Genomic DNA, 21,292 nt, shown 5'->3' with positions numbered 1-21,292 from the left:
CTTGTTTCTTCCAGTACAACTTTTCTCATGAAAGGAACACATGCCAAGTTAATAATGTATGGGGACATGTATCCATGGGTTTATAGCGTTATTCAAATACAGTCTGCTGACCTACAGCTTTTCATCAACTGGGATGTTGCTAGAAATGAAGAAGCTCAAGTACCGAGCAGAATCCTGAACCAGAATCTATATTGCAACAAGATCCCCAGATGATCCAAAGGCACAATACATTTTGAGATGCATTGACAGACTAAATGAAGGCTTGAGGCCAGTTGAGTCCAAGTCTAGAACAACATTTCAGCATAGCACTCTTTGCAATGCTAGAAATGTTCCAATATCTGTGCTGCCCCAAACATTGGCCAGTAATTACATATGGTAATTGAGATCATGAAATATGGCCAGTGCCTGAGAAAGGTATTAAGATTTAAGCATTAAGCAGAGTGTTTATTAATGGGTGTGTTTGAAGAAATTATCTAGACTGAATAAAGAACCATCCAAGAAGTTAAAAGGAATAGTGCCCAGTACCAGCACAGTCCAGGAATAGTACCTCATCCTATAATTCCATCTGGAAAATCTCATAATTCATGGAGCATTTGGTAAAATACTTAGACTGGTTTTGCCTTACTAGTGGGAAATAGTTAAGTCTGATTAAGTGCTGGTCTCACCTAACAAATCTTGAAAGCAAGACCCAATAAGACTAAACTAAACCCAATAAGATGTCTGCATCCTAGAAAAAGTTCAAGAATGCTTATAGGAATAAAAGAATACACAATACCCATCATGTCTGGTATCCAAAGATTTCTTGCAAAGAAGCAAGAAAGTCAATCCTCCTTCAAAAAATCAGTCAGGCATAGTTAGCCAGATGTTAGACACAAAATGACATAGATTTTAGAATTAGCAGTCAAGGATATTAAAAGTCCTTGTAAATATTCTCTATACATTCGAAAAGTTAGATGTGGATAAGAAGACATACTAAAAATTTCCAAGCCAAACTTCTAGAAATGAAAACTACAATGTCTGAGAAGAAAGATACCATGAATAATATTAACAGTAGGTTATAAATACATAAGAAAAAATGAACCTGAACATTTACCAATAGTAATTGTTCAAAATAGCACCTATAATCACAGCTACTTGGAAAGTTGAAGCAGGAGGATCACTCAAATCCAGAAGTTTTATCCAGCCTGGGCAACATAGCAAAACTCTGTCTCAAAAAATGAACAAACAAATAAAAAAGGAAACTTTTAAAAATAAACAAAAAGTGAATTTTTTAAAATTAAAAGAACAGTGAGTTGTGGAACAATTTCAGGCACAATTATATGTTTAGTTGAATTCCATGGAGTAGGGTGAAAAACAGAAAAAAATTGAATAAAATAATGGCCAAATATTTTCTAAATGTGATGATAACCATGAATCTACAGGTCTAAGTTGCTCAAGGAATCCCAAGTTCAAGAAACATAAAGAAAGATACATTAATTCACTTCATAATCAAATCTCTAAAAATGATAGAAAATCTTCCAAGTATCCAGACACAAAAGACACATGAACAGAAAAACAATGATATAGACAGTCCCAGATTTATCATCAGAAACAATTGAAATAAGAAGAGTATGCAATAATCTTTAAAACACAAAAAACAACAAAAAAAACTTGTCACCTGGGGTTTTATACCTAGCAAAATTACCTTTCAAAAATGAAGGCAAAATGAAGACCTTCTCAGATATTTAAAAACTTAAAGAATTAATTACCAGAAGACCCTCACTACAAGAAAGGTTAAAGAACATCTTTTTTGTAGAAGGTAAATGTTACCAGGTAGAAAAGCAAAGTAGACAAATAAATTCAAACACTGTTATGGTTTTACATAGTGTTTAAATCTACTTAAAAGATATCTTACACTTTAACAAACAAACTCCCAGTGTATGGTGGAGTTTATAACATACATATGAGATAGTCATCTCTTAATATCTTTGTGGATACCACAGTTTGTGAATGCTCAAGCCCTTTGTATAAAATGATGTAGAGTTTGCATAAAACCTATGCACACCCTCCTGTTTACTTTAAATCATCTCTAGATTATTTTTAATCTATAATAGAATGTATATGTAAATAGTTGTCATACTCTGTTGTTTAGGGAATAATGACAAGTAAAAATTCAGTACAAATGCAATTAAAAATATTCTTGACTTGAAGTGGATTGAACGTATGCATGCAGAAATCACAGGTGTGGAGGGCTGACTCTGTATCATAATAGGAAGAAATCATATCAATTCTATGAAAACTCTTCCAGAAAGTTGCTGAGGATGGATTATTTCTGAATCATTTTAGGAGGCCAGCATTACTCTAATTCAAAAATCAGACAAAGACATTAAAAGAAAACTGACAGGTTATCATCCCTATGTATAGACAAGCAAAATTTCTAAAATCTCTCTTTTTAAAAAAATTTTTATTGTTGGTTGTTCAAAACATTACATAGTTCTTGATATATCATATTTCACACTTTGATTCAAGTGGGTTATGAACTCCCATTTTTACCCTGTATACAGATTGCAGAATCACATCAGTTACACATCCATTGATTTACATATTGCCATACTAGTGTCTGTTGTATTCTGCTGCCTTTCCTATCCTCTACTATCCCCCTCCCCTCCCCTCCCCTCTTCTCTCTCTACCCCCTCTACTGTAATTCATTTCTCCCCCTTGTTTTTTCCCTTTCCCCTCACTTCCTCTTGTATGTAATTTTGTATACCCCTGAGGGTCTCCTTCCATTTCCATGCAATTTCCCTTCTCTCTCCCTTTCCCTCCCACCTCTCATCCCTGTTTAATGTTAATCTTCTTCTCATGCTCTTCGTCCCTACTCTATTCTTAGTTACTCTCCTTATATCAAAGAAGACATTTGGCATTTGTTTTTTAGGGATTGGCTAGCTTCACTTAGCATAATCTGCTCTAATGCCATCCATTTCCCTGCAAATTCTATGATTTTGTCATTTTTTAAATGCAGAGTAATACTCCATTGTGTATAAATGCCACATTTTTTTTTATCCATTCATCTATTGAAGGGCATCAAGGTTGGTTCCACAGTCTTGCTATTGTGAATTGTGCTGCTATGAACATCGATGTAGCAGTGTCCCTGTAGTATGCTCTTTTTAGGTCTGCCCCTACTCCAATTGGGGTGACGTGACTACCACACCGGCGGGTCACTGGGACTCTTCCGGGTCTCTAAAATCTCTTAAAAATATTCTTTATATTACCTTATCTTTAGCTTACCTTATCTCTGCCAATATTAATATTAATTCCTAGCTGGTTTCTCTGCCTCCCTTTTGTTACTCCTATTCCTTTTATATACCCTTGCCAAGTCAATGTTTCTTAAACATGCTTTAATCATGCCATTGTGCTATAGAAAAAATTTCTGATACCTTAATGCAGACTAAATAGATAAAAAGTGGTAGAATTACTGCAGAAAAAATTTTGAAAATCTCCTTTCTATCAGGCCTCTAGGTAGTGTCCAAGGGTGATAGATGTAGAAAAGGTCATGAGATGATCTCTGGCTCTTCTTTCTAACATTTGCTCTTTTACAAGAAACTTATCTGTAAGACTCTTAGTTTACATTTAGTGATAATGTACTATGTAAGTGCTTTGCATATATTATCTCATCTGTAAGATGAGGATTATAATAGTATCTGCCTCACAAGAGTTTTTATCTTTTTTATTTGTATAGGACAGCAGAATGCATTATAATAAGTATTGTAATATTGAGCACAATTTTTCATATCTCTGGTTGTATACAAAGTATATTCACACCAATTCGTGTCTTCATACATGTACTTTGGATAATAATGTCCATTACATTCCACCATTATTTCTAACCCCATGCCCCCTCCATTCCCCTACTACCCTTCTGCCCTATCTAGAATTCGTCTATTCCTCCCATGCTCCCTTCCCTACCCCACTATGAATCAGCCTCCTTATATCAAAGAAAGCATTCAGCATTTGTTTTTTTGGGATTGGCTAACTTCACTTAGCATTATCTTCTCTAACTCCATCCATTTACCTGTAAACGCCATGATTTCTAACAAGAGTTTTATGGAGATTAAAAGATATATATAAAGTGCTTTACATAGTGTGGCAGATATTAAATGTAATAAGGTATTATTGTTTTTAAGTGCTTAAACATTCTTGTTGTTTAATTCTTATTATTCTTTTAATAAAGTTATTGTTATTAACTCTCACAGATTTAAAAAAAAAAGAGTCATGGAGAGGTTAAATAACTTGTCCAGGATCACACAATTAGTAAGGCATAGAGCATGGTCTAAACTGGATTCTGTTTAAACTCAAAACTCACGTTCTCAACTTCAGTGTTATACTGACTCCAAAAGGAGATTGGATTTTCTTTTTTGCTCTTAATACAAGTCACCTGGATCTATCAGTATCTCAGTGCAAGTTCATCCTCAAAAAGTGTTTGTGGATGATAAGAAAGATGGCTCTTCTCTGAACCATTTCTGAGAAAATGTCAATGTTCTCTAAAACGGTGTTCACACATCATTTCCCATTTGCCATGTGTTAATGTTAATAAGATTTCTTAAATGCTCTCAATATTTGAGAAGCTAATTTTAGGCTTTCCCTCTGCTAGAAATTTGAAGTATGAAACAGTGAATCAGTGATCCAAACCATTATTTGGTCTCTTGTCACTCTGTCAGTCACAGCATTGTATTCTGTGCTGGATGAGTTTATTTTTAATGTCCCATGTATAATATTTTTTCCCATTTATAATTTGCAACACTCTTCCATTGCTCTCCCAACCCTGAATCAGTGTTTAGTTATCATTCTTTTCATGAATCTATGAGCATGTCTATCTTGGCACACAAGTTACCTCTGTGGCTCTCTATCACTTCCAAGACAAAAATTGAAATTCTTCATGGTTGGTTTTTGTAACCCATTTGTAAGCTGTAGAGCTGCCCACTGGGAGCTAAATAAGGTCACCTCAAACCCTAGGAAACTTGAGTTCCTTTCTATGTCTCTGTGTGGAGCATGTTTTGCATCACACCCTTCTTTTGGGCTCAGGTTTTCGTGGGTAGTGCGTTTGTAGCAACTCATGCAAAATTCTGTTCCTTTTTAAATCTCCAAATACTTATGGAATCTCCTAGAATTTGCCCATAAAATTAACTGACACAAAACTAATTTTGGAAGCGTTTACATTGCACCAATGCAAATGACTTCAAATTGAGCATTAGGCATCCTTTTTTTTTTTGAAATGCTTTTTAACTGCTCTAATTCTGAAATTTCTTACTAGCTCTTTACTTTACATGATCTTCAACTGCACATTATATTCCTGATTTTCCTTTTCCTTCCCTCTTCAGGGATTAAGACTTTTTATTTCTTTTAGGAAGATAATTTTAGCCATTTCCTAAAATTTTTATTTTAGTCCCTGATGAAATTCATGTCTTGTCACCAACAGCAAAGAGCATTCAAAGTATTGCCTCAAAAAAATATAGTAACCTCCCTAAGAGAAACTCTGATACCAGCTGTTAAAATAATTCATATTTTGCTTCCATTACATCACACTGCCATTTTGATCTAACTTTTCCTTAAAATTCTAGCCTTACTTCCTGCAATACTTTGACTCTTAATGTCCTTTGAAGACCCTTGTGTTGAAGATTTGGCCCTCTGTTGGTGGCACCATTGGGAGGTGATAAAATCTTTAGGAGATAGGGCCTGGTGGAAGGAAGTTAGGAGTATGTTCTTTTTTTAAATTAATTTTTCTTTTACTTATATATGACAGCAGAATGCAATACAATTCTTATTACATATACCGAGCACAATTTTTCATATCTGTGGTTGTATACAAAGTATATTCACACCAATCCATGTCTTCATACATGTACTTTGGATAATAATGTCCATCACATTCGACCATCATTTCTGACCCCATGCCCCTTTCCTTCCCCTCCCACCCCTCTGCCCTATTTAGAGTTCATCTATTCCTCCCATGCTCCCGCTTCCTATCCTACTATGAATCAGCCTCCTTATATCAGAGAAAACATTCGGCATTTGGTTATTTGGGATTGACTAACTTCACTTAACTTTATCTTCTGTAACTCCATCCATTTACCTGCAAGTGCCATGATTTTATTCTCTTTTATTGCTGAGTAATATTCTATATGCCACATTTTTTAAATCCATTAATCTATTGAAGGGCATCTAGGTTGGTTCCACAGTTTAGCTATTGTGAATTGTGCTGCTATAAACATTGATGTGGCTGTGTTCCTGTAGTATGCTGTTTTTAAGTCCTTTGGGAATAGACCAAAGAGAGGGGTTGCTGGGTCAAATGGTGGTTCCATTCCCAATTTTCCAAGGAATCTCCATACTGCTTTCCATATCGGCTGCACCAATTTGCAGTCCCACCAGCAATGTATGAGTGTACCTTTTCCCCCACATCCTTGCCAATACTTACTGTTGTTTGTCTTCATAGTAGCTGTCATTCTGACTGGAGTGAGATGAAATCTTAGAGTGGTTTTAATTTGCATTTTTCTAATTGCTAGCAATGATGAACATTTTTTTGGTATATTTGTTGATTGATTGTATATCATCTTCTGAGAAGTGTCTGTTCAGGTCGTTGGCCCAATTATTGATTGAGTTATTTGTTTTTTTGGTGTTTGATCTTTGAGTTGTTTATATATCCTAAAGATTAGTGCTCTATCTGATGTGTTAGGGGTAAAGATTTGCTCCCAAGATATAGGCTCTCTATTCACCTCACAGATTATTTCATTTACTGAGAAGAAACTTTTTAGTTTGAGTCCATCCCATTTATTGATTCTTGATTTGAATTCTTGTGCCAAAGGGGTCTTATTAAGGAATTTGGGGCCTAATTCCACATGATGGAAATTAGGGCCTACTTTTTCTTCTACTAGATGCAGGGTCTCTGGTTTTATTCCAAAGTCCTTGATCCATTTTGAGTTGAGTTTTGTGCATGGTGAGAGATAGGGGTTTAATTTCATTTTGTTGCATATGGATTTCCAGTTTTCCCAGCACCATTTGTTGAAGAGGCTATCTTTTGTCCAATGCATGTTTTTTGGCACCTTTGTCTAATATAAGATAATTGTAATTTTGTGGGTTAGTCTGTGACCTCTATTCTGTACTATTTGTCTACCAGTCTGTTTTGGTGCCAGTAACATGCTGTTTTTGTTACTATTGCTCTGTAGTATAGTTTAGGTCTGATATATTGATGCCACAAGCTTCACTTTTACTGCTAAGGATTGCTTTAGCTATTCTGGGTCTCTTATTTTTCCAATGAATTTTATAACTGCTTTTTCTATTTCTATGAGAAATGTCATTAGAATTTTGATTGAAATTGCTTTAAATCTGTATAGTGCTTTTGGAAGTATGGTCATTTTGATAATATTAATTCTGCCTATCCAAGAGCAAGGTAGATCTTTCCATCTTCTAAGGTCTTCTTTTATTTCTTTTTTTAGAGTCCTGTAGCTTTCATGATACAGATCTTTCACTTCTTTTGTTAAGTTGATTTCCAAGTATTTTTTTGGGGGGGGGCTATTGTAAATGGCATAGTTTTCCTCATTTCCCTTTCTGAAGATTTGTCACTGATATACTGAAATGCCTTTGAAGTATAGGTGTTGATTTTATATCCTGCAGGAGTATGTTCTTGATGGGGATATTGGGACCCCAGCCTCTTCTTGTTCTCCTCTTTCTCTGCCTCTTAGCTGCTATAAGGTGAGCAGTTTCTTCAGTCACATGCTCCCATTATCATGTGCTCTCTTGTCAAAGGCCTGAAAGCAATGAAACCAACAGAGCATGGATTGAAACCTCTGAAATTATGACTGAAAACACACCTTTCCTCTTCTTAAGTTGTTTATCTTAGCTATTTTGTTATAGTGACAGAAAGCTAATGCCTTCCCACTACTTCTGTACCTCTTCTGTTGCCAACACACCATGTTCTTTCCAATGACTATATTTTCAATAATTTCTTCCACCCATTTCCCATAAAAGGACACATTAAAAAAACTCATGCATCTTGTACAAATGTAGAATAAACACAGGTCAAAGATTATATTTAATTTATTAATTAATGAGTTAACTAGTAAAATGCTATGAAAAAAAAAGTTCAAAGGAGAATCCAAAAGCAGCACATGCAGAGGCTACATAGGCCATCAGGGATACTTACATAAATAATCTCCTCAAAAATGCAAAACTGATGACTTCAACATTAGAAAAAGGAAATCAACTGAATCATCATCAGAAAAAAATCCATTAGTATGTCCATTAATATGCTGGAAAAGAATAGTTTGTATTATTACTGGTTGTCTACAGCTTATGGAGTTTGAAAGGCAAACTATAGAATCAGATGCCTTGGAAGTTATGTGCTAGACACTGACTAATTAATTAATTAATTAATTGATACTGGGGATTGAACTCAGGGGCACTCAATCATTGAGCCACATCCTCAGGTCTATTTTGTATTTTATTTACAGACAGGGGCTCACTGAGTTGCTTAGTGCCTCACTGGTGCTGAGTCTGGCTTTGAATTCATGATCCTCCTGTCTAAGCCTCCTGAGCTGCTGGGATTATAGGCATGTGTCACCGTGCCCAGCTCACAATTTTTTTTATACTCTCTCTTCTACCATCACCTGCTCTTCTTTTTCTGCTTAATTTCTTCATTCTGCTTCCCAGAGCTTAACTCTTTTCTTTGTAGGTCTATTTAATAAACTATGAGCAATTTGTACAGGCAGCATCAATCTACACTGTGAGTTTCAAAATGTCAAGAGAAAATGTCAAAATTTTTTACCCTTTTTGAATAAAATAGGGGAAAAAATTTTCTTATGTTCAGGCTTCTAGGACTTCTAACTTTTTATTCAGCAGGGCTTGGAAACGAACTTCAGCTGTACAATTTCTAAATATGTCTTTCCATATTTAATAGCTCTTCTAATAATCATTTCTTTACATAGGCCAATTGAATAATTCATTCTATGTAATTCTTACTAAAAGAGAACTTATAAGTGACATGCTAGGTAGCAATTGTTAAGGTTTAAATATGACATTTCTCCCCAAAGCTCATGTGTAAGACAATGCAAGAAAGTTTAGAACAAAATGATTAGGTTATGACATCTTTAACCTAATCATTGCTTTAATCCCCCCATATGGATTAACTGGGCTATAACTGTATGCAGGTCATGTGTGGTTGGAAGAGCTAGGTCATTGGGGTCATGACTTTGGAGGTTTATATTTTGTCCCTGGTGAGCAGAGCTAACTCTGCTTCCTGATTGTCATATCCTGAGTTGCTTTCCTTCTCCACATCCCTCTACCACGATGTTCTGCCTCCTTGGGCCCAAAGGTCTCTATGAATTGAGACCTCTGAAACGTGAGCCAAATAAACTTCCTAAATAAAATTCCTCCTCTGTCTTTCTTGTCAGGTCTTTTTATCACAGCAGTAAAAATTCTGAGTAAAACAGTAACATAAGGGCCTGTAAATGCAGGGACATTATTTTTAGGAAAGATTGCCTTAGCAAATAGACAAAGTGGTGTTTGATGAGCAGAGGCAAGCAGATCAAGAATGGTGGAGAGAGAAATCTTGTGATAATAAGAACATGTGTAGGGTTACCAAATCAAAGCCATCCAAACACTTTTATAGTCATTCCCCAGTGATTTAAAAGCACAAGGAGGAATTAGTATTGATTTCCAGATCTTTCCCAATATTAGGTACAGAGAAGGAGGTCCTCTGGTGCACTTCTCTTGGATTTTCTGTTTGCAATTGGACAAACATTTGTGTAGTTCAGGTTATACAAACTGCTGCTCACAAGGCCATGGAGGATTCAGAATCCTTGGCATGGGGAGGAGGAGGAGGACACTGCCTCGGGTAGGCACTATAGTATGCACAGAGCCAAACTGGGTGGGTAGGTCTGTCCTTAGGTTTGTCCTGCAGTAGATACCCTCAAGGCCTCTGCCTCCTCTTCTCTTATAAGACCTCTGCTACAAATTCCTGGGAGACTAAAGGGAGAGGAAAAGACTTTAGATAAACTCCTAGAATTCTTGTTTTTTCTATATTCTTTTCTCACAGTGCCCCTTCCCTCCAAAGTCCCCGAATTTCAGGCAGTTTAGTCCTATGTACTTTTTACTTTCAGAACAGAAAAGGGAAATAGTATGGCATAAAGTGTGTAATTGAAACTAAATAAAAAAATAAAGTAACAATAATGTGCCAGACATTCCTCTTAATGCTTTACATTTATTAATTTATTTAATCACTCTTTATTACAACCAAGTGAGGAGATAATAAATCATCTCCATTTTATAGATGTGTTGATTATATAAAATTATGCATGCTATCGCCTGTTATTCAGTTATTTAGCCCCATAAAGCTGTAATCCATTAAAAATGAAGAAACAAATAACCCAATCAATAAATGGGCTAAGGAACTGTACAGATACTTCACAGAAGAAGAAATACCATAGATCAATAAATACATGAAAAAATGTTCAACATCTCTAGCAATTAGAGAAAAGCAAATCAAAACTACACTGGTATTCCGTCTCACTCCAGTCAGAATGGCAATTATCAAGAATACAAGCAACAATAAACGTTGGTGAGGCTGTGGGGGAAAAGATACACCGATACATTGCTTGTGGGAATGTAAATTGGTGCAACTACTCAGAAAACTTGGAATGGATCCACCATTTCACTTAGCTATCCCACTCCTTTGTTTATACTCAAAGGACTTAAAATCAGTATACTACAGTGATTCAGCCATGTAAATATTTATAGCAGATGAATTTACTACAGCTAAAATATGGAACCAACCTACATGCCCTTCAACAGATGAATGGATAAAGAAAATGTGGTAAACATACACAATGGACTGTTACTCAGCCATAAAAAGAATTAATTTTATAGCATTTGCTGGTAAATGGATGGAACTGGAAAATATCATGCTAAGTGAAATAAGCCAATCCCCCTAAACCAATGACTGAATGTTTTCTCTGATATGCAAATGCCAACTTCACAAAGGAAGGAGGCAGGGTTAGGGAAGAATAGAAATACATTGAATTAGAAAAAGGGAAATGAAGGGAAGGGAGGGGGGAATGGAAATAAGAAAGATAGTAGGCTGAATCAGACATTACTATCCTATGTGCATATATGATTATACAACCAATGTAATTCTACACCAGAAGAATGAGAAGTTATACTACATATATGTATAATATGTCAAAATACGTTGTATTATCATGTGTAACTAACTAGAACAAATTAAAAAAATGAATACTCAATACAAATTATAGTCATAGCTAATTCTAAACCTTAGCAGTAGAGAAGAGGTGCCCCTGTTTCTGGTTAAGTGAGTCCACTCTTGCCCTCAAACCCAAAGCATCCCATCCATTCCCCCAATCTTCTTTCAATTCCTGAGGGAATAAATTTCACCTTTGAAGGTTGACCATGTTGTCCTATAGCTAACCACACCCTGAAATGTGGATTTAACATTTGATTATTCAAATCACAGTGAATCTTATAACTCCCTAGAGATCCTGTTAAACCTATTCATCTATTTCCTTATTTGTTGACCTAGTCATGATCTTCTCTGGCATAAAGCCATAGTAACAGGTCCTTAAATGACTCTGTGTGCCTCACATTTGATGAGGACCTTTGGCTGATATAGGAAATGTTAATTAGCTTTCTTTCCACTATAACAAATACCTGAGATCATTCACAAAAAAAGAAAAGGTTAATTTTGGCTCACTGTTTTGGAAGTTCTATTTCAAGATCAGGTAGACCCATTGCTCTGGGTGCCCTGGATGATGCACCACATGGCAATTTGGGGAACATATGATGGAATAAACTGTTTATCTCTTGTCCAGGAAGCAAAAGAGAGGTGGGGGAAAGTGCTTGGGTCCCACAATCCCTTTCAAGGACACAGTTCTGATGGTTCCACCACCTTCCAATAGTCCTACCCTGGTGACAAAGATTTTAACACATGGACCTTTAAGGGATAATAAAGACCTAACCTATACCTTAAGGGGATAAGGGAACTCTAAAATATATTGGGGAGTTATTTGAAGCTGTATACAATAAAATAATTAGCCCCAAGTCTGGTTTTTGTGATTACTGAAGATATTTCTTGTTTCCTCCCCCCCAAAATATTAGAACTATCATTCTTCCTTAAGGATAATAACAGCTAACACTATATTGGGCTTGAGTGGTGGCAAACAATATTCTAATTACTTTGAATATAACCAAATTTGAGAGAAGGGAAATTGAATGGAAATGGAAGGAGACCCTTAATGTTACACAAAATTACATATAAGAGGTTGTGAGGGGAAAGGGGGGGATAAACAACAAGGGAGAGAATTGAACAACAGCAGATGAGGTAGAGAGGGAAGATGGGAGGGGAGGGGAGGGGAGGGGGGACAGTAGGGGATAGGAAAGGTAGCAGAATACAACAGTCACTAATATGGCATTATGTAAAAATGTGAATGTGTAACCGATGTGATCCTGCAATTTGTATTTGGAGTAAAAATGAGAGTTCATAACCCACTTGAATCAAATGTATGAAAGATGATATGTCATGAGCTTTGTAATGTTTTGAACAACCAATAAAAAAAGAATATAACCAAATTTAACTCTTACTATAACCTATGTAAGGAAATGGGTTTGACTTGTTTCCTTTTCATGTCTAGTTGAGTCTCACGTGTGTGTAGCTGAGTAGTGGGACCTGAGTACTCACACTCAGTGGTGAGTGTAGGCAATGGAGGCCCAGTTTTTTTGCCATGGGGCATGGGACTCATACTGAAAGAAATGAGCACAACGCAGAAATGCATTTAAAAGATGCTGAGAAACTATAAATATGAATCGTAACACTACAGAGATTGTTCTAGTTAGTTTTTGTGTTTCTGTGACCAAAATACCTGACAGCAACTTAGAGGAGGAAAAGTTTATTTGAGCATCACGTTTCTGAGGTCTCATTCCACAGATGGTTGACTTTATTGCTCTGAGCCCAAGGTGAGGCAGCACACTGTGGGAGAAGGGCCCAGTGGAGGAAAGCTGCTAAGTTAGTGGTAGGTCCAGGAAGGAAAGAGAGGGAGAGAGAGAGATAGCAGCGAGGGAGAGATGTGTGTGTGTGTGTGCACGCGCGCGCGCAGGAAGGGACCACAGGGAAGAAAGGGACCACAGGGAAGATGCACCATTCCAGAGCATGCTTCCAGTGACCTACCTTTCCAGCTATATCCTACCTACCTATAGTTACCATCCATTCTGTCCATTCAAATAAGGATGGACTGATCATGTTACAGTTCTTAAAGTCTAACCATTTTACCTCCTGACCTTCCTGCATTACCACAGGAACTTTGGGAGGATACCTCACATCCAAGCCATAACAGAGACACTGCAGATAAATAAGAATGTGGGATCCAGAACTGAAGAGAAAAGTATATTTTAAATGCGGCCAAGATGTCCAGTAATATAAGGAATGAAAAATATTCATTGATTTCAGGGCTAAGGAGAAACAGACTGAAGAAACGAAAGGATATGAGTAAATATAAATAGTGAGCTCAAGCAGTTATTTAAACATTATCAGTGAGGAAGAGGAGAAATGTAGGATAGCAACTGATAGTTAGAGAGATAGGAAGAAGTTTTAAAATATAACATGAAAAGTTCAGTACAGAGGAAATGTTGAAGATGCAGGCTGAAGAAGGCATAGTGTTCCTTTCCAGGAAGATATGGGATTCAGAGAGCACTACTCTTTCAAAAGATGGAAAACATGAGAGTCTCATAGCAATTGTGTTTGTTGGTAGATGGAATTCCCATCATTGTCTTCCGTTTCTTGGAAAGTGGGGCACAAAATTAAAGTTGGGAAAGTGAAAATTAAGGAAGAAGGTTTCAAATGATGAAGAGTGAAAAATCAAGCTGACTGAGCATCGAGACTCTGTGGGGTAGGAAATCCTAAGGCACAGCAATGTCAATCTGGCTCATTTTACCATTTCCTCTAGTGTGGTGTAGCTGCCTGGATGCAGGCACAGAGAGATAGTGTGTTCAGGGTTGTGAAAAGATGGAGAAGCAAGAGAGTTTAAGATACTGATTAGAAAGTTCCTAAAATGTCAAACTGTCATCTAAGATGGATAACTTGGAGAATGAAGGTGACCTAATCTCAGAAGTAAAAAATGAAGGTCAAAGTGTGAAGGATTAGATGAATTCAGGGGCCCGAATACCCTAATGGTACAGAAAAATATTTGTGGTGGACAACGGTTGAATAATTGTATTAGAAAGATTGACATTTAAGGTCAAAAGTAGATATGGTAAGCTTCTGCAATGATCCTTGCCTCCTGACATTCATGTTCTTACATAATCCCTTCCTTCTAAGTATGGACTTGATTTTTATCTCTATTTTTTTTTCATTTTTTTATTGGTGCATTGTAACTAAACATAATGGTGGGGTTCATTGTTACATATTCATACTTACACAGGATTTAACAATATAAGTTGTCAATGTATATAGCAATAAAGTATCATTTCCCAGTATTTCCCCTTTTCCTCCCCTCCTCCTTCCCCATGGTAGACTTGATTTTTTTTAAAAAAAATTTTGTTTTAGTTGTAGATGGACACAATACCTTTATTTTTATTTATTTATTTTTATGTGGTGCTGAGGATCGAACCCAGTGCCTCACATGTGCTAGGCAAACTCTCTACCACTGATCTACAACCCCAACCCCTGGTCTTGATTTTTAATTAACAGAATATAGCACAAATAATGGGGATGAGATTTCACTTCTGAAATTAGGTCACAGAAAGACTGTGGCTCCCATCTTGGGCACACTCTTGAGATCTCATGCACTCTATAGGGTTCCAGCAGCCATATTGGTAATAACCAGCATGGTAAGAAGTGGGAGGAGGTTTCAGCTTAGTGGCCTATGAGGATTTAAATCTTGCCAAAAGCAATCTGGAGGAGTTTAGACTCACTTTTTCTGCCAGTGGAGCCTACAGCATCAGTCAACAGCTTGATTGCAATCTCAGAAACATCTGTACCAAAGCACCCAGGGCTAATTGCTTATGAATTCTTGACCCAAGTAAACAGCAAGTTAATAAATACTGGTTTGTCTTAAAGCTGCTAAATTGTGTGGTAATTTGTTATGCTGCAACTAATAGGATTTTTTCAAAGAACTAATTAGATACTTCAATATTTTGTTAAAAGACAAAAAAGGTCTTTCAAACAAAAATCACTTTAGATTGAAAAAGAGTAACATTTCATAGGTTCCAGTTCTATAAGTGATCTGAGGAAGTCCACTAGAAAAGACAATGTCAGAGGACCTTTCAGGAGGGCTGAAAAGCAACAGAGATAGCCCCATAATAAAATAGCACCCCTCCCAAGATTCCATACTGTAAAGTAATGTTGGTTGCTCATATTTCCTGTAATGGTTATACCTGCTCTAAGCCATTTCTCCTTTAGTTCCATAATGAAATGATTAAAGGTGAGTGAAAAATACCTATGTTCTAACATAAGCATTATCTGTCTGTTAATCTATCTAGGGGTAGTTTTATTTTCCATTTTTATTTTTCTTTTGAGATGGGGTCTTGCTAAGTTGCCCAGGCTGGTCTTGAACTTGAAATCCTCATACCTCAGTCTTCCCAGTTGTTGGGATTGCAGGTGTATGCCACCATCCCCCACTTATTTATTATTATTTTTGTTAGTCTCACCCAACCAGGGTTTAGCTCCTTAAAGGCAGAGACATTTTATCATTGTTTTTTAGCCTCTTGAAATGGTCCTTGGACATTTTCTTTGCTCCTCTCTAAAGGAATGTCTGCCTCTCTGTCCAGGAAGAATACTGGCTATCATTTTGACTTTTGATCTGAGATTCTTGTATCCAGCCGACGTGGTTTAGCCACCAAGCTGTGTAGCCAGGCCACTGGTCTCTGTTGAGAAGCTGCCTCAGAGCCGTGGAGCACAGAGTGGCGACCCAGGTGAGCTGGAGGGTAAGTTGCAAGCACAGGGCTGCGGCCTTGTGGAGCCCACCATGCTGGAGCCCACCATGCTGGCATGTGCCTGAGGCCAGGTTGGCCTGAGGCACCCCCAAGGTGCACCAACCTGTTATTCCAGCACATTGCGCACAGCTGCTCCAAGCAGCACTACAGCTCTAGACACCCCCTCCCCCACCAAGCATGGACAATTCACTGACCTCGACCCTGGGGCTTCCAGAAGAAGGGAGAAAATGGACGTGAGATAAATCTGAATGGAATTCCAAGTTAACCAATAGAGTTCATACTTTTCTAAACCCCAATTAGCATAATTTTGGACCAACAGCATTGGTACTGTTATCAAACCCTGATTAGCATAAGTTTGGACCAACAGAGTTGACCCAGGTACTGTATAAACCCTCAGACTAGCATAGCCAGATGGCAACCCTTCTTGGGTCCCCTCTTCCCTCAAATGGGAGTTCTGTTCCTGTTTCTATTCTTTAATAAATCCTACTCTCATACTCACTCATTACAGTCTGTGAATTTCGTTCTTTGAATTCATAATTTAGAGTAAAGAATAAGAAATGGATGGTGAGCTGCTGGGTTCTGCTACAGTGCTGGAGGCATGGCTCACCAAGATAATAAATACTAACAGCTGCAATCCTTCTTGGCTGCAGAGGCCTGTGGCTTGTGCAGACTCTACCTTCTAGCAGAAGGAAAGAACGAAGTTTCATCTCAGTTTCACAGGAGTGCATGCACCAAATTCTGCTGATTCCATTTCAATTATGACTCTTACATTCATTCAATTTCTTTTTATTTTCCCTACTATTGTCTCAGCATAGGCTTTGCCTTCCTTATTCAGCTTCCTTGGTTAATCTTCCCATATGCCCAGGGACCCCAGGGCCATCAGAGATATTTTTATAAAATACAAACCATGTCATGCACTTTTAAAAGCTTTACTGACACCAGATAATTCACAGAATACACCCTAAAATCATCATGACAACATGACTCTCCTTGGCTTGGTCTTGATTGGTTTTCTATCTTCTCCTCCTCACCTTACATGGGCAGACAGTGTCAGATCACACTGTTCATGTCATTGGTTTTTCAGTGCTGCCTCACTTTTGATCTTTGAGGATTCCCCTTCATTTTACTTGAACTCAGCTATTCATTTAAATGTCTCTCTGTATGTATATGTATCACCATCCTTTTATCCAAGTAGGAGGGTTTTTATTTGATTTGAAATAGTTCCTGAATTCAAAATTGTTTTATATATTTTTCCACTTTTATTTTAAATATTTATGTCATCGTGTTCCAAATGAGATTCTTTTAAACTCCCGAAGATGGATTTTTTTTATCTAATTAATAATTTAAGCAAATTTAATCCATTTACATTTATCATGATCATTGATATATTTGTGTTTATTTCTGTCACTTTAAATGTATTTTCTAGCTACCACATTTATTCTTTATATCTGCTTTTCTCTTTTCATGGCTTATTTTGGCTTAATTGTGTTTTCTTTATCTCCCTCCCCCCGTGTCATTTAGAAGTTATAAACGTTTCTAACAAGGCTTAAAATTTATTAGTGTTGTTATTTTAAGACAAGGACTATAGAATTCTTCTATATCCATCATTCATTTTACTATTGTCTAGCAGTTTAGTATTACCATATTTTTTCCAACATTCCTCTGATACATCTCTTATTTTCCTCATTATTCCTGAGTAAATATTTATTGAAATTCACTGATAGGTTTTTATCAGTTTCTCTGTTCATCATTGTGTTATGTACTCCATTTCTCTCTTCTAGGTTCATTTATTTTTTTCTATTAAGGTATATTGTTAAATAGTTCTTTTAGCAAATGTCCACATCTGAAAATGCCTTTATTTCATGTTTCTTTTTGACAGTTTAGATGAATAGGGAGAAAAATTCAAAAATTTGAAAGAATTGTGCAGTGAACACATGCCAACTATTTAGATACAGTAATTGTTAACATTGGGCTGCTTTCCTTTTATCACACATTTGTCTACTGTACTTAAGTTGTTTTTTTGCAAAATAAGTTGTAGACCTCCATATACTTCACCTCTGAACATTTGACTTGCACACTACAGAGTTCTGTAAATATTTAGAAACTTATAGAATAAAATAAAATGTATATTATACACAAAACTTAAATGTATCATTTTATGAGTTTTGACAAGTACATACACTTTTATAACCCATACTCTTATGAAGACAAAGAATTACTTTTCTCCAAAAAGTTCCATGAAGCCTCTTCACAGGCAATCCCTAGTATCCTCTCTGAGAGTCTAACATGGCTTCAATTTCTTTTTCACTATAACTGTATCTAATTGTTCTATAATTTAGTATGAGCAGAATTAAACACCAAGTTCTTTTTTGTTTAATGATTTTTCACTCAGTATAATTGTCTTTTAGATTCATCTATGATGATTGCATTTATCCATAGTTTGTTCTACTTTGTTATCGCATAGTATCCTAGTGAAAGATTGTGCTGCAGTCCATGTATTAATTCTATGGAAATGGACACATGCTATTTTCAATTTTTAACTATTCTGAATGAAGACAAAAAAGAACATTCTTAAACAAGTCTTTTTGTGAATGTATGTGGAATTTGTGGTTTGTAAAGTGGGTGAATGTTAGCTTTTGTAAGAAACTGTCATGCTATTTTCCAAAGTGATTTTTAAAAAATATTTTTTAGTTATAGTGAACACAATGTCTTTATTTTACTTTACATGGTGCTGAGGATCAAACCCAGTGCCTCATGCATGCTAGGTGAGCACTCTACCTCTGAGCTACAACCCCAGCCCCCAAAGTGGTTTTTAATTATTTTACAACAATATAGGAGGGTTCTGAGGGCTCAACATCCTGGTCAACATTTTGTGTTGTTAATTGTACTAACTTTAGTCATTCTATTGTGTATATATGGGAGCTTGTGTGTATTCCAGTGTTTTCTGACTCTCTTGTTCATGTTGAGATGTTTAGTGTCAGTATAATTTTCACTTATTTGTAGATAATCTGTTTTTTTTCCAATGGTAGCTTTTAAGATTTTCTCCTTTCCTTTCATAAGTTTTAGGTCTTTCTTTGTTAGTTTTTATCCTCCCTATCAATTTGAGAATTATTGAAAATTCTGTCACATCATCCCTTCAAATATCATTTCTTCCCAATTCCATGGTTTTTATTTTTAGAGAATTCTTTTTAGACACATACGGAGCTTCTTGTTTTACTGGCTGTGTTATCATTTACATTTCTTTTTTATTTCTCTGGAATATGCTGTGTATAATTTCCTCTCCAGTTAATTAGATCTGATTTACTATTTAATATACATGGACAGTTTTTTGTTTCTATAAACATTTTTTAAAATTCTTTGATTTTTTCCAGAATGTTCTTTTTTAAATCATGGTTTCACCTTAAGAGTACTATTTCTTTCTTATTCTCTGAATATTTAATAATATTCTCTTTGAGCAGTCTCTTTGCAATTGCTCCAGCATACATTATTCCTCAGTTGTCCTTTATTTCTAATTTGTTAGGAAGTTTCATTTATGGTGTCGATTTTTTTTTTTGGTATAACTTGTAATTCTGTCTGTATGCTCAGTATCGGGAGGAATTTTCTGTCGGGGTCTTCAGGTGTACTGGTTGGCATAAGGTTCCCCTATGGGACAGTTCCTTATTGTTTCTGAAAGGATGATATGAGGCTTCTGTATTAATATCTCGGCACAGTGTTCCCAGAAAATGAAGGTAGTTGGAAAAAGTCTATCCCATATTTGTGGAATGCTTAGTCTAGAGTTGCTTATTTTGAAGGTTAACTCTCTCTGCTCATATTCTGGGCAGGCTAAGGGCTCTACTGGTAGATCCTATTTTTTCCAGGCTCTTGGCTCCCTCAGGGATCTGGTTCTAGGCTCTCTCCCATGCTTGAGGCCTGTATCCTCAGCACACATCACCACCCAAACTCTAAACCCTCAGCCCCTAAAAGGAATTCCTATTTGAAATATTCTCTTCCCCCCAACCAACACCACTGATGGGCCCTAACTGCTGTGGACTTCTTATTTATTTTGACATCTGAAATTTCCCTGTTTGCTTTTGAGCTTGGAAATACATTTAAAACATTTTAAAATAATTTATCTGGCATTTCTATGCTTGGGGTAAAAGACAATACTTGATTGCACCTTAGGTCAGTCTACCATTTTATTTGACTGTTTCTATTTAAGCTTTAAATCCATTGTATTTTGGTTTCCTGCCCCGTTTCATTGAAAACGTTTCTGCTATGATCTCAACTCGCCAAGTAGTCATGAAAGCCAATGAGCCTTTTCCAGTGTTTATCTTTATAGTGTCCAACATATGATGCTGCTCTTCACTTCTTCCCGTCTAAGCTTCTACAGAAACACTTCTCCCAGGTCTTCCACTTCAGAACTTTTTCTCGATCTCCTTTGAAAATGACAAAGTGATCATTTCTAATCTCTGGCTCCATACAGAAGTTTTTTTGGGGGCTAGACATGTCTGTCCAACTGCCTACTTAATATTTCTCTGAAACCTCCTTCAGATACAAGACAGAATACAATTTTCCCCAAATCTGTTGTAAGAATTGAAGAATAGAGTGACATCATTATTGATCATGAACTTCTAAGTCCAGAGAAATTCTACACAGATTGAGAATAGTGGTTTGGATATGGCAATGAGGACCCAACTGTATTCTCATCTCATCTTCTGACTTCTATGTGCATAGACCATGGCAGAATAAATATCTTCCAAAGAACTGGGATCCCCAAGACCCCATAGGGAAGAACCAAGTCTCAGTTAAGAGGAGACTGGAAAGTCTTTATTGAAGAGGTCAAATTTAATTATAGTTTATTTACATAAAAAACAAGATTAGACAGCACAATGGAGAGATGAATGCAGTCAAAAGGAAAGAAATCACAAAGAAAATAATTATCCACAAAGTATTTTGTTCAGTTTCTTGAGAGCAGGTGCCAATCACAACCCATTTTTTTTCTTCCTTAGAACTTATCAAGCATGCTAGAGCATGCTTGACTGTGCATTTTTTAATCATAAAATGAAGCTTTATAAATGACTTTTAATTATTTTACACTAGGGGGAGGAGTATGGTAAATGATCCTTTTCTCTTTTGATAACAGGAAGTGAGAAAGGATGATAATTGCTTTAGGCACTTAGGAAGGAAATAATCAGATTCTACAAACACTTAAAGATGTCTATTGGGTTAGCCACACTGGCTGGAACACTCACATGGTGCATCCTTTCCCCTGTCATCAAATTTGTGGGCTAGAATTCCCACGGAGGAGATTCATTCCCTTTCCCCAGCATTTGTGACCATTATCTGT

This window comes from Ictidomys tridecemlineatus, chromosome 10, assembly GCF_052094955.1.
Source record: "Ictidomys tridecemlineatus isolate mIctTri1 chromosome 10, mIctTri1.hap1, whole genome shotgun sequence".
In the NCBI taxonomy this organism is placed as follows: domain Eukaryota; kingdom Metazoa; phylum Chordata; class Mammalia; order Rodentia; family Sciuridae; genus Ictidomys; species Ictidomys tridecemlineatus.
The sequence above is the reverse complement of the archived record's forward strand: the minus strand, read 5'-3'. Positions refer to the sequence as shown.